Below are 4,779 nucleotides of genomic sequence, written 5' to 3' on the forward strand. Positions count from 1 at the left end.
CCTTGATGACAGGCAGTTCAGAAAGTGATGCGTCTTCATGGGAGAATGTCTTTGAAAGGAAAAAAAAAAATTACCTTTTTGGGGGGTTTTGTTTTCTTACTTCTCTCTTGTTTCGGAAGTCTTCACAGCTGTTAGCAGAGGCAGCCCCAAACAGTAGCATGGCCCCAAAGCTATTAAGATTCTAGAATTTGAATATTCATGCTTACAAGGCATTAGGGTGCCTTGTTTTTAATCTAGCAAAGGGAGATTTTAAATGAAAATATTAGGGCAGATTATTTCCAATTTAAAAAATTCTGTACTGGGGAAAAACTTGTGTAATTGTTTCATTCCTAAAACTTCACCTAATTTTATTATTTGGCTTTCTTCATTCTTCTTTCTTTTTTTCTCCCCCCTTTCTCTGATCTTCTCTCTTTCTGAAATTCTTCGAATCAGTATTAGTTTACCATTTTTTTTTTCTTTCCACTTGCCAGATTTTCCCGCAGCCACAGGAAGGCCATCGACAACAACTGACCAAAAGATGTCCGTGGACTAGCTGGGAAACATCTTCTCGGAAGGGCAAAGGCACAAAGCGTAATGATTCAGCATGGTAACATTTTTGTTTGAAATGAAAATGTATAATATCCTATTTGTTTTTTAACTTTCCTCGATTTTTTTTCCTTGTAGTTGTTTCCTATTAAACTTGAGGACTATGCAATTGAAGTGACGTCGTGTACACACACACACCACACACACACAGGCGCACACGCACACGCATATGCACACACACACACGGACACACACACTGCACACACTGGGTTTACTACCAAAGCAAGATGAAGTCTGTCAGTTATCTCATGATTTGGAAAATGAATTATTTACTTGCATTTAGCAGTGGCTTAAAATAACTTTAAAAATGTGTCTTTCCTCTTTAAATTGGTTCATGTGTGTATATAGTAACAGCCTCCATGGCATAAAACTTTCAGATTTGGAAAGTTAGAGCTAATTGCTTTAGTGTGCATATTGATTCACCTGAAAATAATAGTTTCTGAAACCAAGAGGGATAACTCAGTTTTAAAAATTAACTACTTGCTCATGGGTGGTAAAATTCGGACCATATGTTTTCATGTATTTTCATACCTATTTAACTTGTATGTTGAGGGTATGCTGGTCACTTAAAAATAATTGGATTAATTTACTCTTTTATTTTTTATTATTTTCATGTTTTATTTTAGAGATCAAGAGTGCAAGCAAGGGAGAAGGGTAGAGGGAGAGAGAGAGAGAGAGAGAGAGAGGGAAACCCAAGCAGCTCCATGCTCAGTGTGCAGCCGACCCTGGGATCACCATCTGAGCCAAAATCAAGAGTCAGACGCTCAACCAATTCAACCGACTGAGCCACCCAGGCGCCCCTATTCTTCGATTTTTATGACTACTTTCATTACAAATATTACAAGTCGTAATATTTGTAATATGAAAGGTGAACATTACTATCTCATTGAATGATTGCAATTTTCATTAACATTATAAAATATATGTTTACATATCAATATTATATATGTTATCTCTGCAAAATCTGCAGAAAATAAAACTATAATGTTATTTTATATGCCTATCATATGGTTCTATTTCCACTAAATTGGTGTGATAATCACTGATATTTTTAAACCTTATCCAGATGTACATTTGACAATATGGTACCGGCTTCTCGTTAACAAACTATATTTCCAGTCTGATTCTTAAAAGAAAAAAGATAAAAAAAAAATAAAACTCTACCCCTAGCACAGAAAAATCCAGGCTGAAGCATTCACAGTTGAGAGCCAACGTTTTTACTCTTGCAACATAACAAGAATAAAGCGATGAAAAATCATGAATGTAGATATTGTCTTTTAGATAAATGGTATAAAATAAAGGCTGTTGATAATATTAAAATACACCATACTTGTATGAAATGGTTTGGGCCAATATCACACGCCCGGACCCTGCTTTAGAAGTGCCTCTTCCCACCACCCACCACCACCTCCAAGTATTATTCATATTGAACATCATCTGAATGCTGAACGTGGTCTTTTCACCAGGGCTGAGGATTGTTCTGAGTCTAACTAGGAGTTCCGAGTCAGAAGAGCGCACAGGGCGGGGAGTCCTCACTCAGCTCAGTCTGCGGGAATTCTAGGGCCGTTTAGAGAAGCAAGGATTGGAGACAAGAGGTACTAGTGTGCTTAGGTAAGATTGCTTCTTCTTGGCTATTTCTGTAGTCGTTTTCAGCATCACAGATTGATAATCTCGGAAGCTGTGTGAGAAGAAAGGATCTCAATCCAATTTCTGACCAGATCCCTCCTTACGGCCGGCCGTGAGAGTTTGATTTTCATTTAAACAACAATAAATGCAGGCATAAGGGTTTGAGATAAATTATGGAAGCCCTTTAGCCGTAACCAGTACATTCTGCCACCAAATAAGCTGCTGTTCTCACTTTGTTTTATGGGCTCCGCGTAGCCTGTGTTATTGTATCTGCCAAATAAAACCCAGCAAACCATGCAAATGAAAATATAATCTTTTATCTTTCATGGTCACAGGATGCACCCAAACACAGTTTTATAGATTCCTCTGCACCAGATTTACTGCTATTAGAACCCTACTGTGTTAGTAGGGTCTCCAGGAAAGGAAAACACCTCTCGCTGGGAGGCTCCTTCATTTATATCCACCAATGACATCTGTCTCCAGTAGAAACTACACTTGAAAAGTGAAGGATCATTCTTTTCACTATATTTTTAGCTTGTCTGTGTGGTTCAGTTGAGATCCTGGACTCTGTCCTTAAGTATCAAGACCTAAGGGCTTGTATTTTTTCAAAGCTTAGCAGATTTTAATTTGTTTAAAAGCAATGGAGCTTCTTTTTTTCTTTTTAGTTTCAGAGTGGCCTAAATACTTAAAGAGCGATGACTTAATGAATCAATGACTAACTAGCTCTACAACTCACCAATCTTAATATTGAGCCTTAAACAAGCTACTTAGCCATTCCATATAAACAGTCTTCTCCCTGTAACACAAATAACAACAAATCGTTTGCCTAGAAGAGGGTTTTTTTTATTAAAATTTTTTTAATGTTTTTTTAATTTATTTCTGAGAGAGAGAGAGACAGAGTGAGCAGGGGAGGGTCAGAGAGAGAGGGAGACAAAGAATCTGAAACAGGCTCCAGGCTCTGAGGTGTCAGCAGAGAGCCTGACACGGGGCTTGAACCCACGAACCGCGAGATCATGACCTGAGCCGAAGCCGGACGCTTAACCGACTGAGCCCCACAGCGTCCCTACAAGAGGTTTTGAGTAATAACTAATTTCTAAAATGCCTCAGAGATGAAATACTCTTTATATTCTGTAGGAATTGCTGTGGCTCTACCAGAAGTAAAGACTACCACATCCCTCTGGGTTATTTCTACCTTGGGTCAGAGCACTCCAAAGAAAGTAAATGGACAGGTCTCTGGTGGTCCATAGAATACGCTATACTTCTGACATTTTCCTGAGTTTGAAGGGAGGAGCTGAACATGTAAAGCTCTGCTGTTCCCTCCAGCTGGAAAAATAGAAAAGTATAAATGGTTTTCATCTCTCTCCTTCCTCCCTGCTTATAGATCTTTCTGGAGTGTGTATTCTGTGTCCAACACCATTCTAGGTGCTAAGGGTACAGCTGTTTAGGTCATTGAGAAAGTCCCCAAATGAGGGAGCTCCTACCCTATCAAGGGAGATTAGCAAACAAAAACTAGAGTCAATATCTTACATCATGGGAATTTTCCTTGTTCACTTGATTCTGGTAGTTTAATCTTCTTTCTTTACAATGCTAATGAATGCATCTGGTCACAAGGCAGGCCAGATGGTATATATGGAGGCCAATGAGCCTAGCACCAGGCCCTATGGGTGGTAGATGTTTAGTGACTGTTGAACGAATGAATTTCTAAAATGTGATTAGGTAGGTTGATAAATAGTTCATATTCCTCAACAAAATGTCAATAGATCTGTACCGTTTTTCCAACAGGAAGGTCACCCTAAAACTATGTAGTAAGTGTGCTATGAAGCTCTGACTCTATGTTAAGAAAGTTCTTATCAAGCAGGTCTTATCAGAAAACCAACTAAACTAATGACATAGGCACGTGCACACATGTGTACTTGCCTGCACACACATTCATACACAGTTGCCCTGATAACGGGTAGGAAGCGTTAAATATCAAGTATTTGGGGCTAGCTAATTCATAAAGCGTTATTTAAGGACAAAGAGCAAGATATGACTTGACAAAAAATAATGGCAAGGGACCAGCAGAGCCAAAAAGGAATATTAACACCTCTGTGGGGTTTTTTTTAAGTTTACTTATTTATTTGAGAGAGACAGACACAGAGCGAGTCTCGGAGGGGCAAGAGAGAGGAAGAGAGAATCCCAAGCAGGCTCCACGCTGTCAGCCCAGAGCCACACTCTGGGCTCCAACCCCTGAAACACTCAGATCATGACCTGAGCTGAAACCAAGAGTCAGACGCTTAACCTATGGAGCTTCCCAGACACCCCGACATCTCTGTCTTCTCTCCCCTGCCGCCGCCGCCACAACCTCCGGCCAGGACCACGTCCCCCAACCAAGGCCTCACAGACCACTTCCCATCGGGGTCTTTTCTCCTCGTCGATTATCCTTCTAGACTGTCACTGTCTTCTCCATGTTCTTTACAGCCCTACCTCCCCCTATGAAGCTGTTAACCCCATGCTGCTCTTCTCTATCACTTGTATCTAAAATGCTCTGCCGTGTATGTGCCTTTGTTACAAAGGCTCCCGCCACTG

Source organism: Crocuta crocuta, unplaced genomic scaffold (assembly GCF_008692635.1).
Source record: "Crocuta crocuta isolate KB4526 unplaced genomic scaffold, BGI_CrCroc_1.0 scaffold243, whole genome shotgun sequence".
Taxonomy (NCBI): Eukaryota; Metazoa; Chordata; class Mammalia; order Carnivora; family Hyaenidae; genus Crocuta; species Crocuta crocuta.